Here is a 20,672-nt window from a genome sequence, read left to right on the forward strand (position 1 = left end):
TGGGAGCTGTTCCTTCTAGAGGTGCTGGAACTCTTCGAGTATGGGAAGCATGGATCCAATTTGGCAGCCCCCCGCACTTCACCGCGGTGTTCGTTATCAGGATTACCTGAAAGGGCCCACGCCAGCGAACATCTAGGCAGTTCTTCCGGACGTGTTTTTTGACTAAGACCCAGTCCCCTGGGTTCAGATCATGACACAGGTTCCTCGATGCTGGAACTTCAGCCGCATGCACCTGAAGGGACACAGAATGGATGGCGTCAGACAGTCCTTTACAATAATCCAAGATCAGATCATCTGTAATATTCAATAGAGCAGTAGTCGGAACTGTAGGAAGTCTCATGGCCCTCCCCATCAGGATCTCGTGGGGAGAGAGACCTGTCCTCCTATCAGGTGTGCTGCGCATGCTCATGAGCACTAAAGGAAGAGCATCTGGCCAACTCAAAGATGTGGATGCCACTACTTTAGCCAATCTATTCTTCAAAGTACCATTCACTTGTTCCACAATTCCTGAAGCTTCTGGTCGATAACTACAATGCAGCTTTTGGTCGATATTCAGTGTGGAGCACAACATCTTCACTATTTCGCTGTTAAAATGTTTTCCTCTGTCCGATTCCAAAGAGGCAGGCACCCCGAAGCGCGGTATCAACTCCCTGAGCAACAACTTTGCCACTGTGAGTGTATCGCACCTACGTGTAGGGTACGCTTCAACCCATCTGGAAAATACGCATACAATCACCAACACATACCTAAGGCGATTGACTCTTGGCATTTCGATGAAATCTAATTGCATTCTATTGAAAGGCCCCCCCGACCTCCCAATGTGACTCAGAGTGACTGGTGTTCGTTTGCCTACGTTCAGTTGTTGGCAGGTAACACATCGTTTACATACTGATTCTGCTGCTATTCTAAATTTAGGGCAATACCAGGTTTGCCTAAACACTCTCATCATAGCATCCCTTCCTAGATGTACTGGACCATGTATTTCTCTCGCCATGGGATTAGCTAATTCTTCAGGTAACACAGCTCTCCCATCTGCTGAAACCCAAAAATCCATTTCACTTCGCACGCAACCTGCTATTTCCCATGCCTTTTTCTCTGTTTCAGGTGCGTTCTCCTGCATTATTCTTAAATCCTCCCAAGTGTCTACAGTTTCTAACATCATACTTAATTCAGTCTTTTCTTCTGCACCTTCTATTTCCACCTTTGAGAAAGAATAATTTTGTTCCGCACAATAGCGTGCGACTTCATCAGTGTATCTGTTGCCTTGTGACACAAAATCTGTATTCTTAGTATGAGCTACACATTTTACTATTGCGATATCAACTGGACCTTGCAATGCTTCTAACAACAGCCGCACAAATTCTCCATTTCGAATGGGCGAACCAGAAGAGGTCATGTAACCCCTCTGAGACCACAACTGCCCGAAATCATGAACCACACCGAAACCATATTGGCTGTCAGTGTATATGGTGACTCTCTTTCCGTTTCCTGCTATGCAGGCACGAGTTAGGGCAATAATTTCTGCTACCTGTGCGGAATGTACTCCTTCCAGGCAAGCGGCTTCCACAACTCCAGTAATGGTACAAACAGCATAAGCTGCTCTCAACCGACCAGTATCGTCTCTTAAACATGAGCCATCAACAAAATAAATTTCATCGGGGTCAGACAATGGCTCATCCACAATATCTGGTCTGGGTTTCGTGCATAGTTCAGTCACATCAAGGCAATCATGGTCTTCACATCCTTCGCCTTCTATCACAGTAGGTAATGGCATCAAAGTAGCAGGATTCAAGACAGAGCATCTCCTGAGAGTCACGTTCTCTGCGGCAAGAATAACTTGCTCGTAGCGCGTGAGCCTACTATTGGTCAGATGCTGCGTCTTCGTCCTGGTCATTAGCAATTCCACTGAATGTGGTACATACACCACCACTGGATGTCCCATCACAATACTCTCGCTCCTTTCAATGCTGACACCCGTTGCAGCAACGGATTTGAGACATCCGGGCAACGCTGCGGCTACTGGATCTAATGTAGCCGAAAAATATGCAACTGGTCTACGGGCATTTCCGTGGGTCTGTGCCAAGACTGACAAAGCACATCCCTCTCTCTCACAGCAATAGAGTGAAAATGACTTTTCGTAATCGGGCATTCCCAGAGCCGGAGCACGACATAAATCGTCTCTCAGCTGTAAAAACGCCACTAGACATTCTTCATCCCATGGTACCGGATCACTCACCTCCTTGTGCGTCAGTTTCTGTAAGGGCTTTGCTTTCAGTGAAAAGTTAACTATCCACTGTCGGCAGTAACCCACCATTCCTAGGAACATTCTAACTTCTCTCTGTGTTGTAGGCGCATTCATTTTCATTATCGCCTCAATCCTCTCTGGTGACACCTTACGTTTTCCTTTCTCTAACCGGTGCCCTAAATACTGTACTTCTGTCAGACAATACTGCAACTTGCTCGGAGATACCTTATGTCCATTTTCAGCTAAATGATTCAGTAAGGCAATTGAATCTGCTTTACAAGCTTCCTCTGTTTCTGACGCAACAAGTAGGTCATCTATGTACTGTACCAGAACCGAATTCTGTGGCAGTACTAGATTCTCAAGATTCTTTTTCAGCAACTGATTAAAGATGGATGGGCTATCTGTGAATCCTTGTGGGATTCGACACCATGTTAAAACGCGATCTTCCATTTTAAAAGCAAAAAGATACCTGCTCTCTTCATCCAATGGGATTGAAAAGAAAGCCTGACAAAGATCTATCACTGTGAACCATTCTGCTTGACATGGTATTTGAAACAGTATCACTGATGGATTCGGTACCACGGGACAACATGAAACGACTATGTTGTTAATTTTTCGTAAATCCTGCACTATCCTGAATTTCCCGCTAGGTTTCTGCAAACCCATAATCGGGGAGTTACAAGGACTGCCCACGATTTCTTTCAGTATTCCCTGTTGAATCATTGACTCGATCACAGGCTTTATTCCTGCAATCGTTTCCTGTGACAATTTGTATTGAGGCGTTCTTGGAAACTCAACATTTGGTTTTACCAATATTTTTACAGGTTCTACCCCTTTAATCAATCCTATATCTTCTCCTGTGAAATCCCACACCTCTGACGCCACTGCATCTCTTAAATCTTGGGGAAGATCTTCTACAGTCAGAGTAGGATATAGTTCTACACAGAATTTTGAATTGGCCACCTTAAAGGTAGCATCATCGTCGGTAGTCTGTACCTCCACTCCTTGCGGGGTGCAGTATATGGTGCAATTCAATTTGCATAACAAATCCCTTCCCAACAGACATACCGGACTTGAGTCACAAACCACAAACTGATGTTCGTTCATGTGGTTTCCAATTTTCACAGACACTGGTTCTGTCAAAGGACTAGTCATTCTTTTATTTGCGACTCCTACCACCTGAATTGTTTCCCCTGACATTGGCAAGTCTGGAACCACCGCTGATCTCAGAGTCGAACGAGTAGCCCCAGTGTCCACTAAGAACGTAGTGGGACACCCTGCCACTTCTGCCTCAACAAATGGCCCTCTTTGATCCACTTCTAGGACTGCCCCGAGGGTACAATCCTCTTCACTGCTCACCCGTTGTCCTGTCAATGGATCAATGTAATAACACTTTTCTTCCTCGATAAACAGAGGCATCTGCTTAAAGACCTTACCCCCTGTCGCTACCTTTGGTGGCTGTGGGAACTGGGCCCGTGGGGCCGAAGTCCCCCCTTTGGCCACCTTGCCTCCTGGAACTGTCACCTTTTGCACTGGGACTTCTTGGACCTGCTCTTCTACTTCTAGCTCTCCATTTTCAGGGTTAAAGGGACACTCGCGTCGCCAATGCCCCACCTGGTGACACTGATGACACTTTGTCGTTTTCTTTAAAGTGGCAAAGTCTATCCTAGGTCTCTGCCCTTCCTCATTGTCCTTATTCTGACCGTTTGGCTTTCGTCCCATCCCCTGTTTCTGCTGGCCACCCTTCCCAGCGGACTGCATTTGCACCACCATCAATTTCTCCTTTAGATTCTTGGCTTTAGAATCTATCTCGTCACTGCAGTACCTCGCATAACGTAAAATCTCATCTAGTGGTTTGTTCTGCCAACAGATTAAATGTTGCTGTATCATCAAACAAATATCAGGTCTCAACCCCAAGACAAACTTTGACACAAACTGCCCTATATCTTTGGGATCCATTACATCTAGTCCACTGTATTGCTTGAATGTTTTCAATAATCTTTCATAAAACTCGTGAACTGTCTCCTTGGGTTCCTGCCTTGTTCGGTCTATTTTTACCCAATCTATGTCCTGTGGTGGTACCTTATCTTTCAGCCATGCTATTACCCTTTCATACTTTTGCATGACAATCTCGGACGGTCCATTAGTCCGAGCATCCCTCACTGGTTCAGTATTTGGCCATTCAACACTAGTCTTGCACGGGGTCCACAAATCAGATGGGACCACGATGTCAAACAACGTGTTCAAATCTATCCACAGTACTTTCGAGATTTTGACAAACCTCTCTACCTGTTTATACCATTCTACTGGATTGTCCCGCAACTTCGGAAATGAGTTGGTAAATGCAGCTAAATCTCCTCTACTCCAGGGCACATGTACATAATTTCCGTTTGATATTTCTCGCAAAGGGAATGCCTCCATGTGCATTACCCTTCCCTCGGGGGTCATCACATTTGCACTTCGTCTAACTGTGCCCTTTTTCGACCACCTTTCTTCCCATTTATCCAGTTCCCTCCACACTCTTATCCCTGATACCAGCTCCCTTATGTGTGTTTTTAATCCAGTAGTTCTCTTCTCATCTAGATCCTGGTCTGCGTACTGTAATCTGTGGTTACTCTGTAATGCCCTTGTCCTAGACAAATCCACGGCATATCTATCTGCCAAATCAGTCAGTTTCTCATGAAACGCTCTAGCTTTCCTAGTAATATCCTTTGCCATGAACAATAACTCATCCTGTTCATACAATTCTATCCTTTCCAAAGGCAATGTTCCATCTATTATCTCATCAACATCTGATTTTAAACTGGTAACATCAAGCCTTTTTGCCTTAATTTCAGCTTTCAAGACACTTAATTTAGCTCCTCCATCCGCATCTCTCCCATCCCAGCTCCGAGATCTTCGTTTAGGTATTGGTGAGTTATAGGGAGTCCTCCCCTGTTCCCATCTCTCTAGGTCCCATGCCTTTCCATCTTCTCGGGGTGGGTGGTGAAACACTCCTTCATGCCTCATAGCCCCTCTCTCCCCATCCTGACTAGTTTCACGGGATGCAGGGTAAGATGTTCCATTACTCCCTCTTTCTTCCCTACTTCCCTGTGATTCCTGATTATTCGAGGCGTGGCGGGACCTATCGCTGTTCTCCTTTCTCCAATGTTGAACGTCTTCCCCAAGCGTATGATGAAGGCACCTAAACCTATTCTGAAAAGCCCGTACCGCCTCATCTCCTCCTTTCCCCCAGAGACGGGACATTTCCTCACATTCTACAATCCTAGTATTTTGTTCCGGCTGTTCTCTCTGATTTGTAGGACATGCATCCCCTCTATTCTCTTGACTTTGGCCTTCCCGGCCCTGACTGCTTTCGCTGGCCCCGCAATGAGATACAGTCCCGTTACCCCTGCTTTCCCACTCTGGTTCTGTTCTTGTCCTGTTACTTGGAGATACTATGGACCCGTCCCATTCCCTCAAATCAGCTCTTAACTCTGAAAAAGATCTTGGCCGTGGTCCCCTTAGATCCATTGGTCCTCTCGGACCTCCCTGTTCTGAATTGGGACCGACAGTTGTGTCTAATGGGGTGTTCCATGTTACCGAACCTGGCAATTGTTTCCATGCATTTGTCACATTATCCCTCCTTTCCATCTCAATCCTTTCCCTATCCAATTGCCTTTGTTGTTCCCCTCTATCTCTCTCAGAATTATAGATCGAAACTATGGGTCCTATGGTAACAGGCACTTGAAGAGCGTCTGGCAATCCCACAGACTCAACCCTTTCTGTGGTTGGCGTTTTCTGCACCACAAACCTTCCCACTACACTCTGTACAGTGTTGTTTGGAGGTGTTTCTCCGCCTTTGGTAGGTGTCCATTCCGATATAGGGAGTGGTGTATATCCCTCTATGTCATTTCCATCTTCCCTTGCGAGCCCTCTATCTTCTATTAACCCCACTCTCGGAGGTGGTCTATCCATTAACAATCTGTTTATCAGATTGTCCTCCGACTCGCTTTCCTCGTCTTCTTCCATGAGGTTTCCTCCTCCTGACACCTCCCTCATCGGATACATTTTCTCCACCTCAATAGTCTGTACTCTCCAACGCTTTTCCTCCTCATCCCATTTGGAATCTCGCACTGCCCTTACCGATCGCGTCAGTCTTTGTTGACGCCTGTTCAAATTTCGGTCGTGTGCAGCCTTAATCCATGCATTAAGAGCCTCAAACTGTGTTGGTCTGGGCGAGGGTTTCAATGAGGACATGGTTGCTTTTAGCCGATGTAACACCTCTAATTTAAACGTCCCGTACCTCGGGAACTGCATTTCCTCATTCCCTTCCGTAAGCTTATTCCGAGCCCCAATCCACAATATGGTATGCAGCCCCACATTTGTTGCCATATAATGAGCTGGCGTACCCTCTGGCGGAGCCTCTTCCCCATAATAATGTTCACTTCGTTTACGTTTAAAAATCCCTTTCAAACACTTAAAACACTTCATGATTTCTCTTTTCTCCGCGTTTGTTTACTTCCTGATGACACTCCACCAATCTCAGCGCCGTTCTCACTAACTGGCCTATCCGTACGCGACTTTCCTCCGACGTCACGCTAGCCGCCCAACCAGAGCGCGGCTTTAGCTAACGTCACACCAACCGCTCAATCACAGCGCGGCTCTAGCCGACGTCACCCGTCCCCCTTCGCAGCAGTTCCCCTTCTTTCTCAGCTCGTCTCCTCGGTCATGCACGCGTCCCATTCATACTCCGAAAAACGATTACTTCCGTCCAAGCGATCACCTTTCTTTGACTGTACGCCCACAGTCTTTCTGTAGTTGTTACCTTAACTTGGCGAAATGTCTTTCCGTTTACTTCCAGACAATCGCCTTCTCCGATAGGTTACTCACACACAGTAACTTTCAACCAGCGTCCGTTACTCATACACTCACTCTTACACTCCCCCTATCTTGGATCCACGGCGGTCACTGGTACCTCGTGACCTCCGTACTATGGTCGACAACTACCCTGGATGTTCGATACACCCAAAACCACTTAAGCTCTGGCCTGAACTTAAGATTTCACCAGTTCACCCGTTTACCAGGTTACCAGCTTACCAGGTTGCGCGCGCTCACAACCTTCTCTCATTCACCCTACAGGCATTCAACTCCGCAAGACATTACAATACAAATACAACACAAAACACCGCAATCTGTTCACGCATGACCCTTTTTATACTCACTCTCCGATACTGCTGCTTTTCTCGCACCGTCTGCACCTTTCGGCACACGATTCTTCCGCTGCTCGTCTCTCGACGTCTCGGGCCTTGGGGTAAACTAACCTCTCTAGATTACCTTCCTCAAGAAGATAACCATCCTCACTCTGCTACCAACTGCTAACGCGGGATTACTGGTTACTAATTATCTTACCAAATCCCAAACTATGTCGACTGAATCGTTGGTACCTGTCGTTGAGTAAAAGGTAATCTCGCAAGAAGTCAATCAATTTAAGAACTTACACCACTCTAAATGACCACTGACCAAATTTAAGTTTTAAAGATTTAATATAAAGTCAAAGATAACTGAAGATACAAACTTCTCAAAATGAGATTCAAAAGGTAAATTGGTATCACTATAAACATGAACTTCTTGAATAATCTAAGTCTGAAGAACAAAATAATAAGTACAAGCTCAAAAACCATAAGGGTTGTCAAAATAGATATAAGTTGCAATCTCAAAGTCATTACAGAAAAGAAAATTAAGGTTAGTCTGTCCCTACACTATACTAAGTGTCATCCCTACTTAGCAAGATCTTAACCCTCTAGGTGTCAGCCGTGGTGACTTCCTAAGAAGATCACGCACTTCTCTTTGTCTCTTCTCTGATAATGGGTCTCTCCTGATCAGCCTATCTGCCTACCCATCCGCTTCCTTAGGCTCCCAAAATCATCTGCTCTGCTCTCCTCCCGGGTCTCTTTCCCTAATACAAAATCACATTTCAAATAGAAACGCCCCTTGGGACGCCCCTCACGTGGTACATCTTTGCGCGGCAAACTCCATGATGGTACTCTTGAAGACCCTCGTTAAAGTTGACCTTGGTTCCCAGGCTTCTTCTCCAATGCGCTGATACCCCCTGAAATTCCTGGAAACTCCTACAGGCCTGCGCAAGGCGCCACTGAACAAAGTCCCTTTCATTCGAGCTGATTAGGACCCTCGCACCTGCATACAGCTCGTCCTGCAGTGGGCCTCAAATTCCAGACTCCACCATATCTTAAGTCGTAAAACACTCTCAAAGCTCTGTGCTGGACACCTCGCGACCTCTTCTCTAACGAGCACATGACGATTTACACGACATGACATTATCTCCTCTGGCCTACTTGATTTACATGCAGCAGGTCCCTGCACTCTTAAAACGTTAACTTGATTTAAACAGCAAACATTCTTAACTAGCATACGTTTCTAAAATAACACATCTATAAAGCATATACTTTTAACCCTATGTTCAATAGTACATTTGGAAGAACCATGTCAACCTTATCTCACATTAATTTAGCAGCACGTTCAGGTTTGCTGTGAATTGCCCTAAGGCCTACACATAATACTGGATTTCAAAGTTACATTTAATTCGGACATGATTCTTTTAACATGAGAACATGAGGTTTTCACATATATTCCAACATTTCTACATTAATCTCACACCGTTATAATTATAGTTACTCCACTTAACATTCTATACATTTCACTACTGAATATAAAACACTCTGTATATTTTCACTCCCAGATATAAAACACTCGTGTGCAAAACATGTTTAAACTAACTACGTGCTTGTAAATATGGCGTACTTATACATTTTTTTTCAAACTTGTGCTCTCTCAGTGGCTGCAGAGGAGTATTTTAAACAGCAGTCTTTTAAAGACAGCGCAGCGCTGCTGGGAACGGTCTGATTATACAACAGGTGTGTGCTTACCAGCCTTTTCAACATGCAGGCCTGTCAGGAGAGGGCCATCTCTATACAATCTGGGCAGCAGTGTGCCCTATTCACCCTCCAACTTCCTCTTATTCATGAGGGCACTGCTCGGTGATGCTCATGCTATGACAGGCCACGTGGTACCAAGGAGGCCACTGCAGGGCTGAGTGAGTCTCCATTTGATTGAAACACGCAGCCAGCCCCAAGGCTGCAGCGATGTATAAATTGTAATGTGCTTTGTAGGTCCCCCTAGGGCGGCAATCTAATCCTGCTTCTGCTAGGCCGACTTCAACCACTTCGCCCCGCCCCAGCTAACTTAATAGCCAATGGCAGCAGTGTGATACCGGAAGGAAAACTGACAAGCAGAGACAAGAGGTGGAAAAGGTGGAAAAATAACATAATGACAGTGACAGGGTACAAATGTGGGCATCGGACCACAAGCTACTGGTATATTGTTGGCGAGCTACTAGTCGCTCGCGATCGACCGGTTGGAGACCCCTGCTCTAGTGATAATGTATTATCTATTCAAGATATACACAATTCACGTATGATTGCCACCCTCTATGATGAGTAACACATTGGAAATATCATTCAGTTCAGCAATATGCTGGGCATATATGAAGACTGTAATAATGACAGTGGTCTACGACCCAGTTTAAAATGTATGCCTTTACAGTCTTGTGATTCGATAATAGACAAATTTTACAACAAAGTGACATCAGATCTTTACAAGCTAGAGGATCAACATCAGGGCACCAATAAATGTAAACATCATCAAATATGACTAACAAAGATTGGATTTTATCGAATTCCTTTAATAATGACGACAGCCTTGTGATAAGAGAGGCGGACAAAGGTGGCAGTATTGTCATCATGGATCACCTTGATTATCACAGGAAAATCAATAGACAACTTGCTGACCTCACTTGTTACGAAAAACAATGTCATAATCCTACTTCTCAAATTGAAACGAAGATCAACTCACACTTATGGGAATGGCATGAATCATGCTTATTATGTGACTTGGAACATCGTTACCTGCAGGCTCACCATTCCAGATTTCCGTGTATTGACATCCTACCGAAAACTCACAAGGGGTGTTTATTCCCCCCTGGGAGACCAATCATCTCTGGGAATGGTGGTCCTACAGAACATATTTCTGAATATGTTGATTCGTATCTAAAACCAATTGTACAAAAATTACCATCTTATCTAAGAGATAGTGGTGACTTGCTCTGCAAACTCGAGGATTTCACATGAGATCATGTTGAGTTGATGTTTGTCACCATGGACTTAGAAAGTCTATATACCTGTATTAAACAAGAACAAGGTATATGTGCTCTTAAACATTTTCTGTACAAGCATGGTGCTCAGAGGTTAGAGAATACTTTAATGCTCTTAGAAAAGGCTAAATTGATTCTAACACAAAATGCCTTTTTACATTATGGCATTTGGTACCTGCAAAAACAGGGGACTGCAATGGACTCCAGGTTTGCCCCATCCTACGCGAACCTTTTTATGGGCCTGCATGAGGTGGAGCATGCCTGGGGCCCTGCATCAACAACTTGGAGTGACAACATGATTTTTTATGCCCAATACATAGATGACATTTTTATGATTTGAAATGGTTCGGCTGAAAGTTTAATGGCCTATCACACCTATCTTAATACCAATGCTTTTCTTGTCAAATTGACAATTAAATATTCAATCAGTGAGATGGAAATTTTGGATCTAAGACTATATGCCCACAGTGATATCATACATAGTGAGGTATATAAAAAGACAATGGCATGTAACAGTGTTTTACATGCAACAAGCTTGCACCCTGCCTCAACCATCAAAGTAATCCCCTATGGGGAAATGGTTAGAGCCAGGTGAAATTGCAGTTGCGACACTGATTTTTTAAAGAACATCAATCAGATCAAAACACATTTTGGAAAGAGAGGCTATGATAAACAATTTCTCCAAAAGGCTGAAAAAAGAGAAGTGAGTCTTGACAGAAAACAGATCATGTGATCAGTCATCAAATCTACAAAGAAAGGCTCACAGGAAATGGCAGAAATTGCTTTCATAACTAAATATAACTCCTATAGTAGTCATATTTACAATGTACTTAAGAAGAAGTGGCACCTCGTGGATTCTGATTATATTCCGAAAGGCACAATATAAAAAAAAACAAAGGTGATCTATAGGAGAGGGAGAACGCTAGGAGACACACTCTGTCCCACTTATGTCAAGACTAACACAGCTACTAAAACATGGCTGCCAGATAAACCAAGATTCTTTTACACCTGTAGCTGTTGCTGTATATGTAAACTGGGCAGGAATAAGACCTTGAAGTTCTCTTATGCGGTGTGTTATTTGTGCTCATTTGAGGCACTTTTTCTGTGAAAACACTTATTGTTTTTGTCCTAAAGTGTATAAGATTTGTGTGACAAGGCTTCATCAATATTTTTCCCATTTGCGCAAGATATCCAGTATATGTGGCCTTTTTACCATCAGGAATATCAAATCTTTAGAACAAACAATCTAGGGACATAAGGTTTAACTAATTTCTTTTTCACTTTGACAAGATATTTAATATATATGGCCTTTTCACTACTAGGGACGTTGAAGGGCTGAACGCCACGGTTACATCATTAGACTATACATCTGTAGGGTTGCTTGCCTAGTTAGGAGTCACATTTGACATACACATTCTAGTCATTTGGTTGTACAATCACCTTCAACATCACTAGTGTTTAAAATAGTTTTTTTCTATTTCAGATATCCTAATGATATACAGTATGAGCATCTGCCTTCAAATTAAGCTCTGTTCATCTAATTATGGCTTTTATGGTTCAGATTCCACTGTGCAATTTACTCTTTCATAGTGGAATCTCATTTTTATATTTCATCTTTAAAAAATGGCTAACATTTGACGTGACTTTTATAAGGCACGTTTGATCCTAATTCTATATTTGATAGACGCTTCCATTTAACATCTTCATGGTTTGGACTTTATAATATGCCTTCGGTTTGATCATAAATACACTTGATGAGCATTCGGCCAATTCAGCGGTGCTTATCTGTCTTTTGTCTTGGACTATAGCCGTTGGCGGTGTTTGTCCGTTTTTTGTTTTCAGCATCGCTTGTTGACAACTTGTCCGACTAGACTTCCGTTTACTTTACCTTTACCAATTGGCCAAAATGGCCAACATTTTGAAAGACTCCGGCCGTGTAAGTCTGCTTTCTAATGCTGTTACTACAGGTGTTTCAACTTAGGAGATGGAGGTATAAAAATGGGTGCCATTACCTGTTCTGGTTTGCACCTTCTCTCTGATATGAGTTTAGATATTCATTGCTGCCTACCCTGCCGCTTATTGGTATGTGCTGCTCGATTTTTTGATTGTATTTTTGATAGAATTAATTTTGCTGGTATACTGGCCTTTAACAAGTAATTCACAGATATGTTTTCTTTTTCTTTCTTTTTTCTTTATTTGCAGATTATTGTATCTTAATCATCATCACCTTAAGGTGCTCAGTTTAGGGTAGGATCACTTCCAGTTAAAGCTTTTACTTATAAATGGGCGCATCCCCCTGATGACAAATGTCATAAGTGTTTAGACATGGTTGAGACAACAGCCCACCTTTTCTTTGTATGCCCCCTTTATGTTGTTCCACGACGTTAAATGGCTGAAACCCACTTGTTTAAATTTGGGCACCCGGAGACATATGGAAGCCTTAAGAATATTAGTGTTAGACTGTACCCCTTGCATAGTTGTTGCTGTAGCCAAATTTTTAAGGTGGGCCTGGATTATCCGTACACGTTCTTTACTGCCACCTGCTGCTTGCTAGTACGATGAATGATGCTATTAATTTTGTACCTTTATTATGAATAATTTTATTGGATCTTATATTCATTTTAACTTGATTTTTATCGACAGTAAAATTGGAATTTAATAACTTTTTATCTTGTGTATGGTTATGTACTATTTATTCTGTTTTGTGATATCTGTAGTGTGCGTGCTTTTATGACATACTGTCAAATAAAGCTTTTGAAATTGCTAATTGGTACTATTATTTCCGTATACTCTTTATGGAATAGACAACGTAGCTTAAATATAGTCTTTAAACTTACTATGTCACCAACATTATTCAAAGATGGCGCTCGTGCACCGTCTTTAGTTTCTTAATATCTAAGTAGTGCATGAAGAATTTTTATTGAAAAACTGAGGGCGGGAATAGATGTAACTATCTTCTACTGTTTTGTTGTTTATTGTTCTCCATGTATCATTCTTTGTATAAAATCGGAGCGCATTTAATGGTTACTAATGTGCGATATTTTACATTTTGGGCTATCGATATTAGAATTTAAAGATGGCGTCCTCACACTTTACACCTTGTGCTTAGCACTCATCTTGTACACATGTTTTTGTGTTTTTTAAATGCATCTTACTGATATGCTAGTCACATTAAGCAATTTTGCATAAAAGCGGAGCTTACTAACAGTTACATTTATTCTATCATCATTATAATGTATGTGACGCTTACCAATTTATATATTTTTAGTTGTTCACTTTACAATTTGAAGTTGGCAACGTCCCATTTTACCTTTTTGCCTAGTACTTATTTTATACACGTTTTTTATGGTTTTTGACTGATGCGCCTTTTCGATATTCAATAATACAGATATTTCACTGGAGCAATACAGATGTTGCTCCTCGGTTTTTTCAACTATCTTTCAGAATTTTGTTACTGATAAATTTTTCCCGCCACATAAGCGCCACTAATCTATGCGTTCAGATGAATAATGAATATTTTAGCCTGAGAGTATTTTGCCACTACAAGCATCTGTTCTAGTGACCTAGTTCTCCTTTGCTAAAAATGGCTTTTCTCAGGCTTACAAGTTAGACAGAAATCATTTGAGTATACAAACTAGATAGTATAATATTTGATCAGTTTCATATAAGGGATATTCTTTTCTTCTAGACGCACGTGACCCTTTACGCTTTTAAAATCCTTTACCTACTGGAGTTTTGGATATAACATATCGTCATTATCTAGAGGTATGTTACAGATTAAAAAAAGTTTGCATTTTTTATACAATAGGCAATTTTTCACAACAATATGCTTCCATGATTTGCATTAATTTTAGAATATAATGAAAGAATTTGTTGCGCTATTTACAATAGGTTATTTGTTTATAACAATAGGCTTTTATGGTTCGCACACATTTGATAATGTTGCTGAAGGTGTACCATGTGGCCAAATTTTCAATAGGATATTTATTTATAGCAATATGGTTCCATGGTCCGTGTTTATTTTACACTGGTGCCCCATATACACATGTTTGAGATGCTTATACTTACCGTATACTTTTCACATTAGTTTTCTTTGTTAATGATTTGATACCTAACAATCCATGATGTTACTAAGAGCCACATATGATGGTTATTTTGATCAGGCCTAGATAGAGATACTAGGGTAACAAATGCTTTGTTGGCAACCTTTCTGTTTTTTGAATTACGGAAGTACACTGATACAAGTATCACAAATTGAATATTGCTCTCTCCCTGACTCCCTGTGTTGTCTTGAATAAAATGTATATAATTACTGTACTGTTTTGAACAAAATTGATATAATTTTTATGGTATATACTGTCACACATTTAGAACAAATAGGTTAGTGGCCAGCTCTTGAAATTCCAACTTTATATGATTGCAATTATCAAATAATATCTGTGATTTATTCATGTGGAATTTTGCTGTATTTTTAAATTATATTTATGTATGTTTTCCTTTAGAAGTGTCTTTGGAGACGAAACGCATTGGCTAAATGGCATAATGGATTTTGTGAACATTGGATTTTAACGATTGTACCCATTCTTCAATAAAGAAAATTATAACTATATTGAACAATCTGGACCGGCTATTTCTCTTCAAATTATTATGGATAATTTGATTTCATCTGAACCTAGAAAGCCAAACCACCTCCTTAATAGAATCATAGACTGTACCAGCAAATGTAGACATGGCTGATATGCATTAAAAGAGAAGGCTCAGGCATTATTAGCTTATAGCAACAAATAACAAGGAAATGCCATTGTGAAGCAAATTGCAAAACGCAATATGGATCAAGTGACAATTATTATTAGGACATTGAAGACCACTATGCATGGTGATTTTTTTATTTTACACAAAAATCGCCTTTAGATAATAAAGTGAAAATTGTGCATTTAAATCACATTGAGCCAGGTGTATTAGTCAAAACATGATAAGCTATAAATTCCACTTCAAATCTCCAATTACCTTTTATTCACGTGTCTATCTCTCATTTTCCTTCTTTATGCTCTTTCTTATTTTCTCCATTCTCTATATTCTCCCTGTCTCATAAACTCTATCCCCACTCTCTCTCTCAGCCTTTTAACCACTATTTATTTATGTTAGCTGCTACACATATCCTCCCATTTCTGCCTACCCAGCTATCTTGCTTTTCCTATTTACTCTCCTTTCTTTCCTCAATATTCTCGCCTTTTCTAGAACCTCTTCTCTCTATCTTCTCTTTTATCTTCTCTGTACTTCTCAATATTTTTTATTCTCTATCTACCCCTCTTCTCCATAGACTATGTATGGTGACTATAACTTTCTTTTGGCTGTGCATGGCCATTAGCAGTATGCCACTTTTCTTTGACCACTGTGTTTTTCGCTGTTCCCCAGAACCCTGTCATCCTTTGTTCTCTTGGAAATAGAGAAGTCTCCTACCGTCATGAAACAGGGAGCGACAGTGTCAGTGTCTCCCCGACCCGCTTCGCTTTGCAACAGACATTGGGCACGAATTGGGTGCTTGCTGCCTTGATCCCCTGTGTTCCTGCATCAGATTTGATATAATTAATTTTTAATGTCCCACGCTAGCTTTTAAAATTGAACTGCAGATTGCTTGCATTTCTATTTCGCATGTATGCGCTGTGTTTTAACATCTTTCATTTCTGTGACACAATCTATGTGCTTGTGGGAAACGTAAGGGGCGCTGATACTCACCCAGGAAGCCTATGCTCGACGTTCCATCCTGCCCACCCCGGTCCGACTCGGTAGTTAGTACCGTTGAGCGGAGGGCGGGGAAGGGAGAGCCAGGTGCTTCCGGCCACTGGAGCGGTTAGCGTTCTAGCTGACACACGGACGGGCTATTTAGCCCCCTCGTCGCCAGGAGCGCACAGCGGTCGCGCGCGGGGGCGCGCCTGATACAGCGCCTGAGACAAGCCACAGAGAAGCCCGTCTGCACCCGTCCGCGACTGGACGGGGCCAGGGGCCATGCCCCCTACATCGAGAGATAGAGATGGCTGTGCGTCTAACCGGGTTAGTTACTCAGCCCAAACATTACATGATTTACATTGTGTTCCACAGCTAGGCTGTGCCGGTGGGATGGGGTCCCCCCCGGAAGCCCCGTTTTCATGCCGGAAATGCCGGTTTCAGACACAATGTAATTATTATGAAAACGATTTATTGTCAGATAGAAGGGCTTATGGAGCAGGCTCCAACATTCAACCGGGATGAGGCAATCTGCTCTGTAATGTGAGATCTTTATCTAAACATTCGGTGGAGGTTTGGGATCTTATCTCCTCGCAACTACCTGATTTATGTTTTTTTACCGAAACCTGGCTCAAGCCCCACGCTGTCCCCGCGATTACAATGGGGATCCCAGAGGGATATAAAATGGTTAGATTGGACCGCCCGATTAAGACAGGTGGCGGCATAGCCATAGTTTATAAATGTGGCATTAATGTTTGTGTTTTGGAACAACACTGCACTTTGGAAATGGAACTGATGGTTTTTAAAATCAGTGCCTCGTCCAGGAACATTTGGAAGGGAGCTCTGGTATACCGTCCCCCGGGCCCGTGTGCTAACTTCCCTGTATCACTAATGGAAATACTGGCCCCGCATGTACTCCCAGGAAGGGATTTCTTACTTCTGGGTGATTTTAATATTCACAGCGAGCAACAGGACATCGCCGAAGCCCAGACATTACTGGAAGATCTTAGGGCCAGATATAGGAGCCCTAATACCGGTCAGAAACGGCAGATGTTGGCCGTTTCCGACCGGTATTAGGGTTTTCAGATGTAGGGCATGCATTTACAGAATCGGTATTTTACCGATTCTGTATTTACCGATTCGGTAAAATTACCGAATCGGTAAATACAGACTCGGTAAAATACCGATTCTGTAAATGCAGATGTAGCTGGCACATGTCAGAGTGCCACAGGGCTTTAAGAATCGGTATTTTACCACCCAATCCAATTGGGTGGTAAAATACCGAATCCAGGTGTGCATGCACATGTGTGCATGCACACCTGTGCCATGTGACACACAGACATGCCCTTAGGGCATGTCTGTGTGCCACATGGCGCACATGCCTATTTTTGGGGTGCCAGAGGGTGTCAAAGTGACACCCCCTGCACCCTTGCTGGAATCGGTATTTACCGATTCGGTAATTACCGAATCGTATTTCCCATTGATACCTATGGGCTTCACAGCCCATAGGAATCAATAGGAAATACCAATTCGGTATTTACCGAATCGGTAAATACCGAATTTTAACGATTCGGTGTTTCCACATCTGGAAATACCTACATCTCCCCCCTTAATATTTACCGATTCATAAATACAGAATCGGTAAAATTCGGTATTTATGAATCGGTAAATATCATTTACCTACATCTAGTCCAAAGTCTTTTGGGTCTTACCCAACAAAATGTTGGCCCCACCCATCGGGCCGGGCATACTTTGGACCTTATCTTTACAAATTCATCAAAGGTTGCATGTCATCCCCCCAGGCAGGTTCATTGGACAGATCATTCTGTTCTGAAATTCGTTATGTCCCATTCGGACAAACCTCCCAGTTTAACTGTGGCTCTCCCTGTGAGGTGGAGACAATGGCATAAAATCTCCCATGAGAATTTCAAGGAGGCGTTTGTTGAGCCAAACATTACACCCACTGCAAATATCAACCTTGCCCTCTCCCAATATAATGATGCCATTCAGAAGGCGGTGAACTCAAACGCCCCCTTGAAACTCTATAAACCACGCTCTGCACAAAGGCAGGAAATTTGGTTCTCTGAGCATTTGAGGTCCCTGAAACGGGCATGTAGGAAACTGGAAAAAGTATGGAGGTCATCCCACTTGGAGGCTGACAGAATCAGTTACTGGACAGCTCTGTCCTCTTATCATAAGTCTATAAGAGCTGCCTGCAAAAAGCACATTTCCCTACAATTGGAGGCAGCAGGCAATGCCTCTAAGGTGTTGTATCAGATTTTGCAAACCTTCATTAAACCAGCGGCTTGTGAAAGTCCTGATTCTTCATCACAACAACTATGTGATGACATCTGCTATCACTTCTCCAACAAAATAGATAAAATTTATGAGAAGATTGCCTTCTCTAATTCTTCTACTGTTAGTGCCCCCAGGACACTACCTCAGGAGAAAAAGCCTGATAAGTTTGCATCGCTCACTGGGTTCCCTGCCATCTCATTACTTGAGGTGGAGGACCTTATGGGTCAAATTAAGAGTGGCTGTCCTTCAGACACTATTCTTGCCAGAGTTGTGCCGGTGGTTGGCAAGGTGCTCGGTCCTATGATCCAGTGCTTTGTCAACCTCTCGCTCAATGAGGGCCAAGTGCCACTGGAGTGGAAGAAGGCGATAGTGAAGCCCATTCGGAAGAATGCAACCATTCCATGGTCAGATTTGTACAATATCAGGCCCATCTCCCTACTCCCTTACCTAAGTAAGCTTACGGAGAAGCACGTTAACAACCATCTTTCGAACTTTATCGAATGCACGGACAGCTTAGACCACTCTCAGTCCGGTTTCAGGCCTCTTTATAGTACTGAATCGGCCCTGCTATCCGTAACAGACGACCTCCGTATGTACCAGGATAAAGGTCACTCGGTAATCCTGGTACTACTAGACTTATCGGCAGCGTTCGATACCATATCCCATAACATCCTGCTCGAAGTCTTGCCGATATTGGGCTTACGAATATGGCCTTGGCCTGGATCCGGAGCTTTTTGTCTGATCGAACCCAACATGTCAACATGGGTTCGTTTCATTCAGAAGAGGTCGAGATTACCAAGGGGGTGCCACAGGGCTCACGCCTGAGCCCCACTCTTTTTAACATATATGTGGCACCCCTGGCTAGGGTTATGAGAGCCTTTGGTTTCATCCCGGTGTCATACGCTGATGACACTCAGCTCCTCTTTCCCTTTAAATCTCTAACCCCTGAGACAATAACATTATTCTCCGAAGGCATGAAGGCGGTCGCACAATGGATGACCTCGAACTTCCTACAGTGCAATGTGGGGAAGACTGAGGTCATGCTGTACGGTGATGCCAAAATACTATGGACCCCGGACTGGTGGCCTCACGATCTAGGCCCAGTCCCACCGCCGAAGCAGGTGGTAAAGAACCTTGGGGTTCGATTGGACCAGAATCTGTCCTTTAAAGAGCATGTGAACAGTGTAGTGGGTACCTGTTTCCATGTCTTGGGGCTTCTCCGCAGAGTATTCCCTCTCCTTCCCGATTCAACAAGGAAAACTCTGGTGCAGGCCCTGGTGCTAAGTCGGGTTGGATTATTACAACGGGTTGCTTGCAGCAGCTAGTGAGGGGATACTGGGCAAGCTCCAAGTGGTGCAGAACACCGCAGCAAGATTGGTCCTGAATGCTCCCCCGAGATCGCCTTCAAAACCCTTATTAGTAAAACTACATTGGCTTTCCATCCGCCAAAGGGTCAAATTTAAGATCTGTTGTATTGTCCATAAAGGACTGCATGATTTAGGACCTTCCTATCTGGCTGAAAAATGTGTCCCCTATAATCCCTCCCGTAATCTTAGATCCTCCAACCAACTTCTCCTTCAGACACCCCTTGTAAAGAAGTCCAGACAAGGCTGAAGAGCCCTGTCCTTTGTTGGTCCAACACTCTGGAACAAACTCCCTTTGGTGCTCAGGCAATGCAGCGATCACTCAGCATTTAGGAAAAAGTTGAAAACCTTTCTATTCCAATGTTAATAGGCCCCACTCTCAATCCCATTCATTCACTGTCCTCTGTCTGTAGTCCATCCAACAAGGCATATGGCGCGGAGATACTCCTTTGGGAGATAGATTCCAGCGCGGTATAAACTCATAAATAAATAAATAAAATAAATAAATAAACAGAGAAAATAGTGCAATGTAATCATCATATTTTTGTAGCTTGTTGCCCATTTTTGTTGGACAGGCCATCAGGCTGTGTGGATTTGGTGTGTTTTAACAGCATTTGGGCAGACAGTGACCATTCACCACCTTACCTTTATAGTGCAGTGGACTTCGGCTCCAACGGGTCATCCAGAGTACTGGAAAAGAAAATGTTTCTGGTGAAACACCAGAAATAATTCCTTTTCCAAAATAAAAGTCAGGCTGCGATTAGTCCAGAGTTAGATTTTTTGTTTTGCTGTATTGGGCAAACAATACAAGCTAGTATTCTGAATTCACATA

Source organism: Lissotriton helveticus, chromosome 1_1, assembly GCF_964261635.1.
Source record: "Lissotriton helveticus chromosome 1_1, aLisHel1.1, whole genome shotgun sequence".
In the NCBI taxonomy this organism is placed as follows: domain Eukaryota; kingdom Metazoa; phylum Chordata; class Amphibia; order Caudata; family Salamandridae; genus Lissotriton; species Lissotriton helveticus.